We start from the raw sequence: 6427 nt of genomic DNA, 5'->3' as shown, positions 1-6427 counted from the left end.
ACTGGGACGAGGAGGAAAAGCACCAGTACCGACCAGGGACCCGGAGCCCCCGCGCGGCCCTGCCTGCAGAGCCCACCCGGTTCCTGGCGACGCTGGGCCGCCTGCTTCTCTTGCCCGGCTACGCAGCTGTTTGGTGACTGTCGCGCTGACGAGCCAGCGAGCTGGAAAATCGATCGCCTGCTGCTTCGCTCTCCGCCGGCAGGAGCGGGGCTGTGATTGGCCCTGTCTAATCTTGCGGACAGACCCCCCCCCCCCCCCCCCCGCTTTCCAAATCTCCCTCTCCTCACGCCTGAGCCAACAGGATATTAACTACACTACACAGCTCGGCCCTGGAGCCCAACCAAACCTGCCCCGTCCCTGGGCCCCTAGAGGGCCCCCGCAGAACTGAGGGCGGCCCATGGACCCACGTGAGTGGCAGCCAGCCGGGGGCTGCCCGCCGGACTTCTGGGCACGGTTGAGCAGCCCCCTCTTGCAGTCTGGCTTCCCCCAGCAAAGGGCGGGAGTGGTGGAGCCAGGTCCCTCCCCAGTCTGTCGGGATGGGGTGACTCCTCTGTGAGCCTTTAGAAATTGACACTGATGGCCTAGCGCATCCTCTCCTATAACCCCCACACACACTCCATTAGCCTGGCATGTCCTCTCCCTATAGCTCCACCATCTCCTCGCCCTATAACCCCAGAACCCTTCCCTATTGAAATTCAATCAGCCTCTGCATCCCACATGCCAGCCTGCGCCCCCCCGGATGCCAGCTTGACCTACTTTAAGCGCTGCCCGTCCCACTCCGCCTCCCCTGCCCGTTCCCCACGTGCTTGACATCTTCCGCAGCGGCGCCTTCTCCTCCGCTTTGTGTTTACGTTGCTGTCACCTGCCTGGAGCCAGATCTGTCCCCTCTGGGAGATCTTCCTTTTCCTGTCTCCCCGTTTCCTTCCAGCTCTGGCTGCGCCAGGAGGGTCCCATGCCCGCTGACTTCAATTTTAAACTGAAATGCTTTACAGGCTGTCGGGCGGGGTGAATTCTGCCCCCATCACTGGCCATTTTTTTGGGTGGGGGAGCTCGATTTTGGGGAGCGGGGTGTATTGCTTTGCTGGGGGGGGACTCTGTTTGTGTTACATCCACTAATGGTAAAAAGAAGTCACGATTCGAAACCGTCTTTGTGTGCTTTCAATTTCGGCAGTGAAATTTCGTCCCCACCACTTCCCGTTGGGAGCCCAGGGGTCTCCGCAGCTGGCTGAAAGACACTGCCCGAGGGCGGGTAGCCTACATCCGTAGCACTAACAGAGAGCGGGGCCCATGGGGCCAGCTACTGTATAGACCCAGGCCTTGCCCCAGCCAAGGTAGGGGCCCCATTGGGCCAGGTGCTGCACGGACCCAGGCCATATCCTCACAGAACTCCACCTAGACCTGGCTTACTTTGTGGGCCAGCTCGGTAGGGTGGGGCCTGCGTCGGGCTGGTTTGTACAGCACCTGGCGCAGCGGGGCCGACTCGGAGGATGGTCATGGAGTTATTACACAAGGGGAAGGATTACAGCAGGGGAGCTGAGCTGGGGGGGAGTGGAAGGAGAGAATCCGGCCGGGGGGGGCAGCAACAGGCCCCAGCCAGGCCTCAACTCCTCACCTTTCTTAGCCTCTTGAGCGGTGCCCAGCCAAAGCTGCCCTATCCCAGCGCCCCGTGAGAGGCCCAGCTAACTGGTGGTGGGGGGAGCAGAGCTGGCCTGGGCCCCGATCCCCAGGGCGATTTAGGTGCCTAATTCCCACTGGCGCAGAGGAGAGTTGGGTGCCAGTGCCCTGTTGAGGGGCTTGAGCAAGGGTGAGGGTGTTGCTTAGCGGCTGGTTCAGGCCCTGGCACGTGAGCGTTTCTCTCTCAAAGTCTCGGTTATTTCTCAGGCATCGCACTAGCTCTGGCTGTTATCCGTATACGAGGCCAGTCCTCTTTGGGCCTCGGTGGCAAGGGAGTTCCACGGGCGAATGGCAGGATCCTTGCTGGGAGGCAGAGCCGGTGTCTCTGTGAGCCCCAGAAAACAGCAGCTGGAGGAAGATTTGAATGAAATCAGTCTCTGCTGTGAGTCAAGCTCCCTACGCGCTGATCGCTGGGTTGGATTGGGTTGCTGGGAATGGCCCCGGGTTCATTAGCTGAGTGGCGTCTGAGCCAGTCAGGCCATGTCCTGAGGGTGAAGAGAGAGGCACCAAGCTGTTGGAGGGTGGGCGGGCAGGGCCAAGGAGGGTGCCCCATGGAGGAACAGAACAAAGATTTCGCTCCCCGTGACCCTGCTCACCAGCTGTGACTTTTTTTACCCCCCAACACGGGTTTCTGGGCTGATCGCTAATAGAACAGGGGAGCGTAGCAATAGGAGAAACAGCTGGGTGCTGGGTTCTGTTCCCACCTCTGGACGGGGTTTATCCCCAACTCTGGGAGGGGAGTCATGTCTAGTGGTTAGAGCAGGATTAGGCCGAGAGGCAGGAGTCCTGGCTTCTGTTCCTACCTGGGACGTTATCGCCGGCACGATCCCTGCTCTGCCACTGCCTTCCTGCATGACCTGGGGCAAATCACAGTCCTGCCCTGTGCCTCAGTTTCCTCATCTGTAATAATATTGACTCCAGCCCGTGCCCAAGGTCCAATCCCGACTCCAAAGGATGTTGACTGGGCCTGGCTTGGGAGGTCGGCCCCTAGAGCTGCCCCTGCTGCAAGGACCCACCAGAGCTCCTGCAACAGGAAGGCGTTTTTATTAGCAGTATTTGGAACAGACACCAAAGGGCGAGAGAGGGTGGGGGACACAGTGGGGGGGGCACACTGGCCTGGCCAAGCCACCATCCTTCATGAGCACTGGAGCCCTTCCCTATCCGCCGGGCTCCCTTCGCTGCCCGCCCAGCCGGGCACTCGCTCCTTCCTCGCCACCTTGTGTCTCAGCATCTCCTCCGTCCCTCTTTGCCCCTTGTGCTGCCTCGGGCACTGGCAGCTGGCCCCCGCCTGGCCCTGCTCCTCTCTTTGCCCCGATCAGGCCGCAGAGAGCCCACCAGGGGCTGGAGCCTGTCCCGCCTGGGCTCAGGGAGGCAGCCCTTTGCCGCCATCTCAGCGGAGACTCGCCAAAGGGCTCCACGCTTCTGCTAAGGGTAGCGAGGGGCCTGTGCCCAGTGCCCTCACCAGGCCCCTGGCAGGGTGGCACCTCCCACCCCTTCTTCCCTGGGTTTGCTGCCTTGAAGCAGAGCAGTTTTCTGAGCAGGGAGGAGCCTGCACTGCCCGGCCCCGAGTCCTGTTGGGAGCCCCGGGCCCCGGCCCGGCCCCCTGGATGCCTCACAGCCTGGATGGGGCTCTCGTGGTTGGCTTCCAGGCAGAGACGGCTCTGGGCGGCGCCAGGCTCCCAGCCCGCCGCCCCCTTCTCCTTCCGCAGCATCCGAATCTTCTGCCTGAGGAAGGCCTGTTGTGAAGGGCGCTTTCTCCCAGGCGCTGGCGGGAGCCCTGATCCATGAGCCAGGGGCACGGGGGTGACGCTGCCTCCATCCCAGGCCGGGCTGGGCTGGGACGCCGTCCCCCCTCCCTGGCTCGCCACGTCCATTTCAGCCCCCTCGCCCCTCGCGCTCTAGAGGGCACATTCCGGCTGGGGTCCCGGCGCGAGGAGCTTCCAATCCAGCGGTGAAGGGCTCGCTCCACGCCGGGCCAGCTGCAGGTCCCGGGGTCGGCGTCCTCGTCTGGGCGAGCAGCAGGGCTCTGGCGGGTGGGGGGCCGAGCTGCGTGGGATGGGGGGACACCTCCAGCAGCTGGGGAAACCAGAACCCGAGTGAGTTGGATCAGTGGCACTTGGCATCTGTGAGTCTATTCAGGGCTAAGGCCAGAAGGACCCAGCCTGGAGCTCAGTCTTGATTTAAACCCATCTCCCCTTTAACCCTGGGCACGATCCCCCGTCCCTGCCAAGCGGGGGAACCAGCGACACCGCGTTGGATAGAGAACCCAGGCTGGGCCTGCCCCCTGCTCTAACCACTAGACCCTACGCTCACCCGCAACTGGGGATAAAACCCAGGAGGCCTGGCTCCCGGCCAGCCCCGCGCTAAGCCCTAGCCCCCCGATGCCCCAGCCAGAGCTAGAACGATCCCATCCCCCGCCACGCTAACCCCAGTTACGCCAAGCAGGGGCCTGAGTCAGGGACATGGGACCCCCACCCTGCAGCCTGTCCCCGTAAATCACTGAGCTGCCAACTGGGTGCAAAGCCCCCCCCCCTGCACCAGGGAGCCCCCGCAGCCCGTCTACGACTGCAAAACAGGGGGCCCAGCCCCCCCAGGGTGGGGATCAGGACCAGCCCAGATTGGCCCAGGTGGGAGGGGGGGGGGTGACCCGCGGCTGGGGATCCATGTGAACCTACTTCCATTTCCCCAGCCAACTCAGCGCCAGTCGCCCCTCTAAGCCAAACCGGAGTGTGCCAGCCTGGCGCGCAAGCACCCACCCACTGCCCCCCTCACCCAGCCGCTCCCCCCCCCACCCGGCCAGCTGTCCCTGCTCCTGCCCCCCCTCACCCAGCCGCTCCCCCCCTGCTCCTGCCCCCCCCACCCGGCCAGCTGTCCCCGCTCCCCCCCGCCCCCCACACTGACCTGCCCCCGCCCCGGCTGCAGGGCCGCAGCAGCGGCTACGCTGCGCGGGGCTCCCGGCTCCTGCGCTTCGCTCCGGCCCCGCCGCGCCCCCCCCCCGCTTTGCCAAGGCCCAGCCCCCTCCCAGTGTTCCCCCCCCTGTGTTCCCATGGCAACCTGCCTGCGGGGGCGGGGAGGGGCAGTCGGGATGCTCCCAGCCCGCCTTGGGGACTAACACCAGGCGCTTGGGGCAGGCTGGGGCAGTGGTTAGAGCGGGGGGGGGGGGGCGGGGCGGCTCAGGACCCCTGGGCGCTATGGTCTAATAGAGCAGAGGAGCGAGAGCCAGGACGCCTGGGTTCTCTCCCCAGTGCTGGGAGGGGAGTGGGGTCCAGTGGTTAAAGCGAGGGGGGGGTGCTGGGCACCAGGACGCCTGGGTTCTCTCCCCAGCGCTGGGAGGGGAGTGGGGTCCAGTGGTTAAAGCGGGGGGTGCTGGGTGCCAGGACTCCTGGGTTCTCTCCCCAGCGCTGGGAGGGGAGTGCTTAGAACGGGGCCAGCTGGGATTTTAAGCCCTGGACTCCCCTCCCAGCACTCACAATAGAACCCAGGAGTCCTGACTCCCACCTCTGCCCCGCCCCTGACTCGAGTCTCCTGGAGGCTGATATTATCTGTCCAGAAACTGAGACGGCTCAAACTCACAAGAACAAACGTAGCCTCAGTGCTGGCTCCCTGGGCCCTCCGACCCCACCACACTGGGGCAGGAGATGACACCCCCCCACCACCACTTTATCTCAGATGAAGACCCAGCTCTGGGTTTGACACTCACCCCTTCGCCTCTGCCTGTCGCCATCCACCCAGGGAGCTCCCACCTCAGTGGATTAAACGCCGTGGCCTCCCTTAGGTCAATCACATCACCTCCCTACAGTCTTACACATGGGGAAACTGAGGTGCCATTTGCCCACCTGGCAAATCAATGGCAGAGCCAGCCTGGGAAGGAACCCAGGCGTCCTGACTCCCAGCACTCCCCCCTGCCTCCTCTCCTAACTGGGGTCATGATGAGAAGCAGCTGCTGGCGAGGGGAAACTGAGTGGCACGGTGACCCACACGGTCACCTCAGGCCCAGTACGCAGCCCATCAAGGAGGCAACGGGGACCCAGATCCAGCCCTGGCTCCCCGCTCTCCGGAAACCACCTTCCCCTGGCAGGAGCTGACAAAACCCCCAGAACCCAGGACTTTCCCCTGGCACCCAGCTTCCCCTCTCCAGTGGCAAAGGGCAGCTGCTGGGTGGGAGGATGGCAGGACGCCCCCAGGGCGGCAGTAATGGAATAAGCAGCCCCCAGCGCCGTGAGAGGTTGATTCACGCCCTGATGCAGGAGGGTTTGCTGCCCAGGTGTGTATTTTTATTGTGGAGGCTTGTTAGCTATATAAATGTCAGACACAGCTCCCTCTCTGTGTGCCACCCTGGCAGGGCAAAGGGGCCTTAAACAAGGTAGAAAGGACCCCTGGAGACTCCCCGCCATCTCCCAGACCCCACACATAGCCACTGCACCACCTATGCTCGACCCCCCAGGGCCCATAGGGGGTGGAGCAGGAGCATGGCCTGCGCTAGCCACAAGGGGCTGGCCAGGTCCAGCATGCGGGGAGCAGACGGAAAGAGACCCACACCCAGGCAGGGGAGAAGCTGCACCAACCCAGGGAAGTGTGAGTATTTCCCGAAGGCACAAGGCCTGTGTTACTGGAACTCCCCCAGCCTCGCTGGAATAAGTACTGTCCCTCCAAAGGACTCGCACAGCCCCCCCACGGCCATATCTGAACACCTCACAACCACTACTGCAGTTAGCCTCACAACTGCACAGAGGGGAAAGCGAGGCAGGGAGAG

This window comes from Malaclemys terrapin, chromosome 20 (assembly GCF_027887155.1).
Source record: "Malaclemys terrapin pileata isolate rMalTer1 chromosome 20, rMalTer1.hap1, whole genome shotgun sequence".
Taxonomy (NCBI): Eukaryota; Metazoa; Chordata; order Testudines; family Emydidae; genus Malaclemys; species Malaclemys terrapin.
The sequence above is the reverse complement of the archived record's forward strand: the minus strand, read 5'-3'. Positions refer to the sequence as shown.